This window comes from Rattus norvegicus, chromosome Y, assembly GCF_021556685.1.
Source record: "Rattus norvegicus strain SHRSP/BbbUtx chromosome Y, alternate assembly SHRSP_T2T, whole genome shotgun sequence".
Lineage (NCBI taxonomy): Eukaryota > Metazoa > Chordata > Mammalia > Rodentia > Muridae > Rattus > Rattus norvegicus.
In genome coordinates, this window is record NC_141555.1 from 32,415,155 (window position 1) to 32,428,841 (window position 13,687).

Genomic DNA, 13,687 nt, shown 5'->3' on the forward strand with positions numbered 1-13,687 from the left:
TCACTCCACAATTTGCTCTGAATTAGAGGCCAATTAGTAAAACCTAGAGTTACTGAAGTAATATCTGAGAGGCAGTTGCAGTCACGAGAACACTTGTGACTTCCTAAAAGAAGCTAATGCTCTCCAGGTTACAAGAGTGTTTTCAGGGAGGGCCTATTGATAATGTCAGTGAGAACTCCCATTTCCCACCTGCTGAAGATCTTTCCTTATATTGACCAGATTTGAGCTGGCATTTTCCAGGTATGTTTCCTGTGACACAGTGGAAACCCTTATGTACTCCATCTCTCTAAAGGTAGAGACTTCTTTCTGCTTCACTAGTGGCTACATGCTCGGATTGCAGAAAGTTATTAAGGGGCATTGCATGGGTAAAAAAGATTTAGGAACATGGAGTGTAGGAGATTCTTCTAGATAATATTTTTATTCTATATATCATAGGTTCATTCTTGTGACATACAGTTCAATTTTCTAGGGTTTCTCCATTTCTCAAAGGTCAGTATTTTCCCTACAGACCTTGAATAGAATGAATATTGTATTTCAATTTCTTATTGTAAATTACATGATAAGGAACTTTGTAAATTTTCCTCAATGTGTACTCAAAAATTTTGTTTCCCAATTCCAATTTCTTCAATGATTTTGGTCACAAGTGGGTCCAGCTATATAGTGAGTATAAAACTCTAAATACTGTGTAGCTACTTCAAATGATAAACTCCCAAATCCTTATTTTTTCAAAAAATTACCAGACATCAGGAAAGCAAACGACAACCAAACAATATAAGATTTATGAAGGTAAGAAGTGCATTCTGCCATGAAACGGAAAAAGATATTTCCTGAGAGACACAGATACAGCATGTCAAATACATAAGTGAATGCTAGTAGCAGACTAGTGAACTGAAAATGGACCTGTTCTTAGTAAACTTTGAAAAAGGATTAGAAGAGCTGAAGGTGCTTTCAACCCCAAAAGAACAACAATGCCAATGAACCAGAGCTTTCTCATACTATACCAATATATAAAGAAAGTACATGGACTGAGCTATGGCTCCAAATGCATATGCGGCAAAGGATTGCATTTGTGGGCAACATTGGAAAGATAAGCCCTTGTCCTCCCTGTACATCTTTCAGTTCAAGGGAATGTCATGTGGGAGAAAGTATGGTTAGAGAAGAAGGAAATGGGAATGTTTAGGGATCTTATGGGCAGAACACTGTGAAAGGAAATAATATTTGAAATTTAAATATAGAAACATCCAGTTAAAAAAAGCAATAAAATTTGCTAAAAAAATAAAAAAAAAAGGAAAAGCTGCCAAGAAATCACACATAATGACTCGTAATTATGAAGTGGTAGTCAGAGTAATACTAGTGTAAAGACTGAGATGATGAAGTCTCAACTAGAAGCACTTCTGTCTCCATAATATTAGTGTCAGACACAAACTGCACTATAGGTGTCCAAAGCATGGTGTTTACTCTGAGCTAGCAACACAATATTTGCACTTCCCTTCTTCATTAGTACCTTTCTTCTTGACAAAAAGAGTAAATGTCATGAGCTCAGGAAAACAACTGTGCTCTTCACAATACTTGGCTTTTGTAATAAAGAAATGAATGATATAAACTCTCTGAATTTTAGGAACCATAAGAACAGGGAAGTTCAGATGCTTCTGAGAGGCTTGTAGCTCATTATTTCCATATGTAGAAGGCTCAAATCAAGGCTATCTCTTTAGCGATCCCGCACAAACATCTTGTCCTCATTGAGCTTTCCAAGGACCACATATGTCTTCCTTTTTTTATACCAAGACAGAAAGCCAGCTTAATCCCCTTCTCATATCTCTTCATCTTCTTTTTTCTCACTCCCAAATGACTGTTTACTGTGAATTAGAGGACAATTAGTAAACCCTAGAGGTAATGAAGGAACATCTAAAGATCAGTTACAGTCACAGCAACACTTGTAACAATATAGATAAGCTATGGCTCTCCAGGATAATAAAGATTTTTCATGAATGAACTAATGATGATGTCTCTAAGACCTGCCATGGCCTATTGGTAAAAGAGCTTTCCTTACATTGTGCAGATTTGAGGGTGCCCTTTTCAGGTATGACACAGTGGAACTGTTTACATACTCCATCTCTCTAAAGCTAGTGACTTCTCTTTGCTTCATTAGTGGCTATATGCTCTGAATGGATAAAGTAAGTCAGAGGTTTGGCATGGGTCCCAAAAATCTAGGAATATGGAGTGTAGGAGATTCTACTGGATAATATTTTTATTCCCAGTTCCATTCCTCTGGTCTATAGTTCAATTTCCTCAGATATCTCTCTTTTCCAAAGGCCAGTACTTTCCCTAAAGACCTTTAATTGAGTGATTATTTTATTACATTTTCTTTCTGTACATTCCGTGATAGTGGACTTTATATAAATTGCTGAATGTGTACTCAAATGTTCTATTATCCTATTACATTTTTTGCTATGATTTTGAAACAAAGGGAACCCAGTTGTAAAGTGAATATAACAGAGTAAAATTTTTATATTTACTTAAATGATAAACTCCCACATCCTTATTTTAACCCAAAAATTACCACACATTAGTAAAACAAAGGACAACATAGACTATATAAGGCGGCTCTGCAATCGCATTAGATAGCAGTTCTCTAATATCTACCTTCCTATATTTCCAGGGCCAAACTTGAGGGTTTTGGATGTTTTAACATGATTCTTTACTCAATCAAAACATAAGGTTCATGACATTGGCTAGGAGAGGATGGCTTGAGGTCCACAGAATCTTCTACTTCAGTATGTTCATAAGAATACGATGGAGTCTATTTGGCTTCATCATTTGTGGATTCTAAATTCTTAACCTAGTTGCCAAGAATCCATGTTAAAAATACACCAAACACCATAGCTGTACAAGGGATCAAATATATCCTAGCCATTCTGATTGGTGTGCTATGAAATCTCAGGATTTATTTTTTATTTCCATTTACCTGATGGGTAAGGATGTTGATATTCCTCAGTTGAGAATTCATTGTTTAGCTCTACACACACACACCCACACACACAAACACACACACACACACACACTCACACACACAAACACACACACACACACACACACACACACACACACACACTCAGCAAAAATGTAGATACGAGTGATGAAGCTAAGGAGTCTATGCTGCCAGTGAACTGAAAACGGACATCTTGTTGGTTGTGTTTGAGAAAGGATTAGAAGAGCTGAAGGTGCTTTCAACCCCTTAAGAAAAACATTGTAACTGAACCAGAAATTTCAGGTCCTAAGCCAATATTCAAAGACTATACATGGACAGAACTATGGCTCCAACTGTGTATGTGGCAAAGGACGGCCTTGTTGGTCACCAATGGAAGGAGAAGTCCTTGGTACTCACTGGGTTTGACTCCAAGTTCAAGGCAATGTCAGGGGGCAGTAAGGTGGGTTATAGAAGAAGGAGAACAGAATCGGATAGGGCAATTATGGAAAAGAAACTGGGAAAGGAATTAACATCTGAAATGCAAATGTAGAAATATCCAATTAAAAAAGCAATAAAATTTTATAAAAAAAATTTTAAAAAAATGAAAGAAAGAAAAGAAACCTGCCAGCTAATCAAACCTATTGACTCAGAAATCTAAAGAGTCACTGTCATGGAATGGTATTCAGAGTAATATTAGTGGAAAGACTGGGATGAAGAAGTCTCAACTAGAAGCTCTTCTCTCCCAGATATTAGTGTCAGACACAAACTGCACTATAGGTATCCAAAGCATGGAGGCATTTACACTGAGCCCCAACAAGGCTATTCACTGCTACATATGCAGTTGGAACCCAGGGTCAGATCATGTATAGTCTTTGGTTTGTGGTTTAGTACCTGGAGGATCTGGTTGACTGGCAGTTTTTCTTTTGAGGTTGCAAGTTCCTTCAGCTTCTTCACTCCTTCCTTTCATTCCTCCAAAGGATCGTCTCTCTGTTTCACATGCTCTGGCTGTCTCTCTTAGGAGGGATCTATATACAGTTCCTGCCAGCATGCACTTCTTAGCATCATCAATCTTATCAAGTTTGGAATATATATATATATATATATATATATATATATATATATATATATATATATATGTGTGTGTGTGTGTGTGTGTGTGTGTGTGTGTGTGTGTGTGTGTGTGTGTGTGTATGTGTGTGTGTGCCACATGAGCAGTAGACTCTGAATGGCCATTCCTTCTGTCTCCTAAAAGCAATGCCACCCTACTCCTATTATGGATATTTTAAGGAAGGAGTGAATTATCTGTATTTTGGCCCTCCTTCTTGAGTTTCATGCGGTCTGTGCATTGTATGTTAGGTAATTTGAGCATTTGGGTGAAAATCGACCTATCAATGAGTGCATACTTTTTGTGTTTTTCTGTGATTGGGAAACATCATTCAGGATGATATTTTCTAGGTCCATCCATTTGACTATGAATTTCATGTACTCATTGTTTGTGATAGCTAAGTAGTATTACTTTGTGTAAATATATGTCGTTTTCTGTATCCATTCCTCTGGTGAAGGGCATCTGGGTTCTTTCCAGCTTCTGAATATTATGAATATTATGAATAAGGCTAATATGAACATAGTGTAACATGTGTGTTTGTTGTACGTTGAAGCATCTTTTGGGTATATACCCAGGGGAGGTACATCTGGGTCCTCAGGCAGTGCAATGTCCAGTTTTTGAGGAAATTCATGACAGATTTTCAGAGAGTTTGTACCAGTTTGCAATCCCAACAACAATGGAGGAGTGTTCCTCTTTCTCCACATCCTCTCCAGCATCTACTATAATCTGAGTTTTTGATCTTAGCAATTCTGACTGAAGTGAGGTGGAATCCCAGGGTTGTTTTGATTTGCATTTACCTGATGACTAAGTATGTTGTACATAACAGAAAGCATTTTAAGAAATGATGCTTCCCTAACGGTTGGTCTGGATATAGCTGAGTGCCAATTGATCCATTTCTAACTCTTTCTTAAAAGTTCAAGTCCAAGTGCATCAAGGAAATCTATATAAAACCATATACACTGAAACCAACAGAAGGGAAAGTGTCCGAAAGTGCCTAAAACACATTTGCACAGGAGAAAATTTTTAGAACCAAATACCAAAGGTTCAGGCTCTATGATCACCAGTCAATATATGAAAACTCGTCAATGTCAAAATTTTCTTTAAAGCAAAGTAAACTGCCAATAAGACAAAACAGAAATCTACACATTTGGAAAAGACTTTAAACAACCCTATATCTGGTAGAGTGCCATAATAAAAAATATAGAAATAATTCAGAGAGGTAAATTCCCACACAACCAAGTAACCCAACTTTTAAACTGGATTAGAAGGCTATACCAAGTATTTTCAACTGAGGAATCTCAGTAGCTGAGAGACACATCAAGAAATGATCAACATCCTTAGTTATCAGAAAAATGAAAACTGAAATGAACTTTGAGTCTACATTACACCAGTGTGACTAAGACAAAAATCTAATGCAGTAGCAGAGTATGCTAGGATGTAGAGAAAATGGAACACTCCTCCACTGCTGGTGGGATTGGTATCTTTATAGCCACTTTGGATATCAAAGTGGAGGTTCAGAGAATGTTGCAAATACCATTGCCTGAAGACCCAGCTTTACCACTCACTTCAATGCAAATACTCAAAGATGATCCACATATAACAGTGACATGTGGTTGAACATGTTCATGGCAGCCTTATTTACATAAGTCAAATGCTGGCAATAATCGTGACATACATCAACTCAACTTAGGAATATAAACAGAAATTGTGCTATATTTAAACAAAGAAATACTACTCAGTTTTTTAAAATGAGGAAACCAAGAACTCTGTAGGCAAAGGGATGGACCTGGAAATTAGTGAATTACAGAGATCAAAAGGACATAACATGGGATGTACTTAGTGAGAGTGGATGATAGCCCCAAAGATCAGTATACCCAATACACAAATCATTTATCACATGGAGGGTAACATGTTAGAAGGCCAAACTGTGGATTCTTGCAACCCACTTATAAGAGAGAACAAAAAGATAATGGAAGACAGTGGAATGGAGGGACCTTGCTAGAAGTAGAGAAGGATGGACAAAATAAGGAAAGTAGAAACAATATAAAGAGAAAAGAGAGAAATCTAGAGGAAAATTGGGATAAATAAAAATAAGCATTAGTGGTGGGTGTTGAACTTGGGTATCCCAAGGAAAGTCACAGATGCCAGGTATGCAAGAGGGTCCCATAAATTTAGTGGGATGGTGGTAGTTGAAATACTAAGCACCAAAGAGATAGAACCACAAGAGTCTGCCTCCTTTAGCTAGACATGCCCACCCGTGAAGAGCAGGTGATGCCCACACAGTTCAAAATCTTTAACCTATAGATGTCCAAAGTCTAAAAAAATGCAAAGACAAAAAAAGGAGCAGAGACTGAAGGAAAGGCAATCCAGAGACCACCCGACCATAAGAACAATTTCATCCACAGACTCCAAATCCTCAGACTTTTCCTGATGTCAAGTTGTGCTTGCAGATAAGACCCTAATATGTCTGTCCTCTGAGGAACTCTGTCATCACCTGGTGGTGACAGATTCACATACAGATAACCACTTAACAGAAACTGAGAGCCAGAAAAGAATGGTTAGGGCATTGCCTGAGGATCTGAAGGGGATTGGAACCTAATAAGAAGAACAACACTATCAATTACGTTTACCCTCCAGAGGCTCAGGAAATTTACCACAAACTAGTGTATTCTTGGGCCAGGCCATGGCTTCTGCTACATAGATCATAGAGCATATGGAGAAGACAACTGCCTCTTCTTCCATCTTTAGGAAGGGAGTCAGTTGGTCCTGTGGAGACGTCATATCCCAGAAAAGGGGGATGGTAGAGGACTAAAGTGGAAGTGGGCATATAGATGGGGGAGCACCATCTTAGAGTGAAAGAGGTTCAGAATGGATTGGGTGATACAAGGAAGAAAGACAAATTGGGGAAATGACATTTGAAATGTAAACAAATGAATAGATTATTGTAACAAACGAATAATATAATACATTTATGTTTCCAACAAAGACATTCACATCTCACTCCTTAAGGACTATATAGTCATTATCTGTACTACAGGTTTACTGAAAGCTGAAATCTATAATTTTTGAGATGTACTTATTATTGAAAATTTACATAGATAAACCCAATCAATATTTTATCTTCTGTCCCTGTACCTATTGTTATTAACTTTGAAAAAAAATTAAAAAATGTGTTTCTACTTCATTAGGTTTCCATTCTATGACTCAAATTTCTCTCACTTTTAGCTGTACAGCTCTATATTTCCTCCATTGTCGCCCTCTTCCCTGTCTCTTCACATTTGACATTTCTGTTCCTGACAGTGTCCCTCAGTAATTCATAATTGCACTTGTACTTCCCAAAATTAGGACAACGGACACTAAACTGATCATACAGATACACATTTTGCTGAATTAACATACAGATTAAGTGAATAAGTATCCCATTTTCCCTTTTTCATCTAGGTTAAGTCATCTATGATGACTTTCACAAGACCCATTCACGGTCCTGAAAATTACATGCTTTCCTTTTCTTGTCTGTCAATGCACCATATTTTCCTTATTCATTCATTTGTTAAAGAACAACATGAATAGCTCCAAATTATCAAGGGTCTCTATAATAGAATAAATCATCATTTGGATATATATCCTCAAGTTATATCTTTAGGTTTATCCGTTTCTACATTCATGAAGAAACATCGTACTGATTTCTAAAGTTGCTGTAGAAGTTTGCATTTCCAAAAGGAGAATAGCAATATTCTCCTCTCTCAATAACACAGTAAAGATAAGTTGGCTCATGTGTTATTAAACTAAGATTTCTGAAAGGGATGAAAAAAATTCAGAATAATTTTGATTTGCATTTCTGTAATGTATAAGGATTCAATTCAATTGTGAATATTTTGTTTAGATATGTACACAATTACTTATTTTTTCTGTATGTAGAGTGTCTTTACATTATGATTCATAGAAGCCCATTTTTGAACGTGTACATGGAAACAACGCTTACTATTTTTGAAAATAGCCACTTTAAATTTACTATGGTCAAATTATATAATGTGCTCTCACTAAACTCACAGAATTGGCAGATCTGTTGTAACTAACATAATTCATTAAGGTCACTTTGTGAAACATCCCTCTATAATGAAACATTCTCTATGTACATAATATTGAGTAATATATTTAATTGTTTTATTTTTTTGAGAATATCCACCAAAGTATTTTGATAATAATTTTCCCATTTAGTTTACCCACATCACTATATTTCTTTGAATCCTACCTTTGTATTCCTTCTACATTAAAATACTGTTTAATATCCCCATGATGATCCCTTACAAAAATTGTTCAACCCTCCAACAGAACACACTAACTGTCCACAGTGTGTCAGTTAGGAGTAACAGCTTTCAGGCATTTACACTGCATTCTGCACTGTTGACTGTCTTGAAGCTATGCAGGGAACCACAGCTGCTATGTTTCACGAGGTCAGCACTCTGTGTTTCCTGAAGACACGATTTCCCTGTGATCACCCCCACATTTTGGGCGCCTACAGTCTCTTTACATCTTGTTTCAGGGTGGACTTTGAGTCTTGTGGAAGGGGTATAGCATGTATATCCAACTCATCATGGCTGAAATCAATAAAATGAGGACAACAATATAGTGAATGAAAGGAAGTGTTCATTGGTGGAATGTATTAACAAGATTGTCATTACCTCTGGCCAAGTTAGTTAAAGAAATGGTAGAATTAACAAACTTAAAGAGAAGAGAGGAGAGGTGGAGAAAAAACTTTTTATATTATAGTCCCAAATCTAGATTAATTTTTAAACCATTAATGATTTACTAGATGTATTGCATACACCAGTATTAAATCACCTCAATATGCATAATTTAAACAGCACCATACTGAACAATGACACAGAGTCGGGCCTTAATATCTCCCTCCTAAAATATCATAGGACCACATGTATTCAGTTAATAATTTGATTATACATTTAAAGAGAATTGAATTTCTTAGACGATTCCATAAAGTAGACAAAAGGATTGAATACATTAAATTTCTATTTTGAATCTGGTATTATCCAACAGTTGACAGAGAAAAAAAGAGAGAGTGAGGCAGGGGGAAAATGAGGTAAACAGAAAGGTACAGAGAGAGGGAGAAAGAATTACAGACGACCCATAGAAAGAGAGGAAGACTGAGTATTACAGACTAATTTACACCGATACACACATATTCTCAATAAAATCCTTATGAACAGATTCAAAACGACATTAAAAATAATCTTCAAGCTTTCCTAAAATAATAGACATACAAGTCTGACATTTAACACATACACACACACACACACACACAAACACACGCACACACATATATATATATATATACACATACATACATATATATATATACACATACATACATATATATATATATACACATACATACATATATATATATACACATACATACATATATATATATATACACATACATATATATATATATACATATATATATATATATATATATATATATATGTATCCTTGTGGTAGGATGTTGCATCTTTATCCCAGATCTTTAATCAAGATCTATTCTTTATTGTTATTTTTTTAGTCATCTGCAGATACATCTTTTTTAGCAATGAATCCTTCTCACTGGAGACCAGAGAAGAGACGTGCAGTTCCATGGTTAATACACGTCATTGCAAGACGTCAAATCTAAATGTAAAAGTGTGAATGGAACAAATATTTTTGGACAGTGTTCTGCATGCAACTTCTTTCATAGACAGTCTTTGAAGGAGAGCTCTGTAATTTTGCATTTCATATTTGAGTTTTCTGGGACTCTGACTAGAATGTACTCACAACTGTTTGGGATTACCTTGGCAATTAACCAGTTCGTGAACAGAGCTGAATTCTTCATATGGTCTGCTGTGTCTGTTAATATTGCTACAGTGAGGAAAATCTCTGCTAAAGCTCTTCATCTGTTTTCAGACAGCATCCTCATACAAGTGTGGACTTCTGTGGGTTGTGGTAGGGAAAGTTTGAGAGCTGTAAATGCAGAAGTACATGTATGAGGAGGGAAAGGCCAGTGTGTTGATCATAAACAACTTCACAACATTCATTGTTTTAATAATCATTAGGAAGTGGACGTCTGCAAAATCACCTCAGCAGATTTGCATGTTAGAAAAACAGTAACTGATTCACAGGAGATTTAGATCCACTGGATTGTTAAATATGGGCTTAGAGGTAGAGACATATCAGCACATGAAGAATGGATAGTCAATCCTGTGTGATCTGTTAAGCTTCCCTACCCAATGGTTGCAGGCAAACAGCATCAGACTTTACCACTGAGTAATAGAATAAAACCAATTTATTGAGAATCCCAATCATAAGAAAATAGTGACATCCTCCATGATGCACATCATCTCTCCGGTTAACTGGCATCAGCATGATGGAATGTTTGCTGTCAGCATGGGTTTTTCCTGCCACCCCTTTCATAACGGCAGAGCTCCAATCTGCTTCAGTTAAGTCATCAGCTCCCCATTCTGTTCGAGGGAGATTAGATCACTGCATCTGTCTATGCAGTTTTTCTTTACCTATGAAGGCCCAAGGAACTATTCTCACTCCAGTGAGCTGCTGTACGTAATCTTGAATCGCATTTGTGTTGTTAGTGGCTGTGATGTCTACAAATTCCAGAAGACCATGTTTCAAAGGGAGTTGATTGAGGATTTCTTTGGTATTTTTGCATCACTAAATGTGGGCTCGATGAACAGGAACATCTTCCCTGATTGGGTCTTGCAGTTCCCATACTCTTGAACCGTGCTGTGAATTGCATGTATGTGTTATATAGCACTTACGTCAAGTGAAACATTTATTTATAAAGAAATAATAGCAATAATAATGGCAAAGATAATAATCTGAACCAAACAACTATCCCCAATAGGCACCAAATACAGAATCAAGGCCAACAACATAAAAACTAAGTATAAAAAAGGTTTTTAAAATCATGGAATTCATTATCTCTTCTATGTGGTTTCCACTGAGATGATATTTCATGAAACCAGAGACAGATTACGTCTGATTTTCCTGATTTTCATTTCTAATCCATTGGTGAGGGTTTTCATTTCCTGAAAATCATTAGAGCAATACTGTTGATTTTCTCATTAATTTTTTCTATGTGATCAATCTTAAAGTACTATACTTTAGGAATAGCGAAATATATGACCAAAAGGATACAGTATGGATACCTTTTCCATGATGAAATTGGTATACAGAGTAGGCCACACTAGACACATCGAAAGGCCATTTCACACATGTACCTCTGGCTTGCTGGGAACAATTATGAATCTCAAGACCCTGCAAATTTCAGTGATCTATATCTGCATATGGTTTCTGGGACTACAGGATGCAACACTGCACAAGAAAAAACTTGTTTCTTATGAGTTGAAAAACACATTTTATTCTGAAAAATATATATTAATTTTTTTCAAAAAGGGCTTAAATGATACAATCATAATGTAATGTGCATGACATTAACAGAACTGCAAATTCACCAAAAGAACAAAAATTTATAAAGAATGAATAACAAAACTTCCAACCAAACCAACATTACTAATACTTGAAGCAAACAAAACTCAAAACAGAAACAAAACACACTAATTAAGCTAAGCAGAATTCTCTTGCTGAAGGTTTAGCACCACAGTCGTACTCTGTGGCTGGCCTTGGGAACAGAAAGTAAAGGCAGTAAGTCAACTATTGAAATACATTTTAAAAGGTGAATCTGGCTATGCCTTTTTGGAGCCTTTACAGGTGACGGTCTTCTAAAGCTAATATGAGACTTTTACAAAATTTGGTTTCTAGAATTTGAATTTCTCTTTACTGATTTCCAATAATCAACTTGAAAATCCCCCATAACAAGAACAAATTAATCCTCTGAGACTCCTACTGGATGCTCAGAAGCTCTTGATTTGCTTCATCATTTCTTTGAAACCCTCCCATGTTCATGTTCGGCATGAAGGGAATTCCAATGTCTGAATGGAAAATCACTTCCCTTTCCTACCTAGGTTACATCATTTACTTAGCTCAAATGTTTACACTCCTAAGGAGATAACCATTCCAAAAATTCATCCTCTCATATGTTCCACTAAATTTATAGCATATAATTTCAACCATTCAAAGTCATCCTCATGCACATTTCCTGAAGCCCTTAGCTTTCTTCATTTTATTAACAGGTTCTGTCCCCAGTAGTCCTTGTTTACATGCAATGTTTGTCTTTTGCTTTGAACCAGCTGCTCAGACTTAGGTACAGGAACTTACCCAAGCACAAGTTTTTCCCTTTTGAATTAAGCTGTTGCCAATATGCTTTCTTAGGTTTTCCAACTTGAAGAATTTTCCAAGCTCTTACTGTCCCTACAGAGTTATGTCTAGTAATGACCTGGTTCAATACTACAATCATGAGACCTGAGCAACTGCAGTTTCATAAAATCAAAATTGAATCACTACACATCCCTGAAATGCTGTTATCAAAGTGGGATTCCGTTGTTACTGTTTTCAAGTCATCCCACTTAAACTTTAAATGTAAGCATTACTCATGCACAGAATGCTTTCTCAAGAAAGGAGGAGGCATTCTAAATTTTTCATTGAGTTTGAGTTTAACTTACTTGAGGAGAATACACTTCATATCTTGTATAAATCCAGCATGCCCCACACAGCACAAAGGAAGTCAATTGTTTGTGGGTTTTGTGTGTGTGTGTGTGTGTGTGTGTGTTTGTGTGTGTGTGTTTGTGTGTGAGTGTGTGTGTGTGCGTGTGTGTGTGTCTAGTGTCTAGGTCACTCCACAGTAAAACGTGCTACGTTTTGGAGAAGCACAGTTGTTCAATGATACCATGGCCTCCTTTGTTTTGCATGCCTCTTTAGCATATCTGATCACTTCAAATTGCACCATTTACCTATACCTCAGGGGCAGAGACTAAATTCATAATATCCACCAATCTCAAAAGGGGTTAAGAACTGATTGATACATAATTTTTTGGGTCTTTAGATTCAAATTTTGTCCCAAAACTCATTAAGTATTTATTGTCCTCAAAACTCAAATCTAAGTGGTATTTTGGACTTTTGAGTTTCATGCCCAAACCTCATCTACTACATGCACTCCCTCAACTGTTGACAAGTTCCAGGTATGCTTTCCGAATGTCATGTTTGCTGTGACTACCTTGTTATTCAGACATGTGATATGCAAGTGAATTCTAATATAGATCTCTTAATAATCAATGGTTCTGATCAGAATCCGTGAAGTGGGGAATCAATCTCTTTGTGCTAAATGTAGGTTGCAAACTGCCTCTGAATAATTTTTGAATAGCATCTGGTATATATGCATGTGCTTTTTAGGTGGTTTTTCTTTATCTATTAACACTCCACATAACCATAGCATCAGATAATTTTAAGTTTCCACGTGAAGTGATTTCTTGTCCATCCTGGCTTAGTATTGTGTGGGGATATTTAGACAATGTGTGTAGCCCTACCGAATTCTTCTTGATATATTATCTTCTACAGATGGTGTAATATCTACAACCTTTGATACACAGCCTTTGATACACCTTCCTTCACTTGTGTAAAAAAAATATTTACAGCAGACGGATCCTGTAATG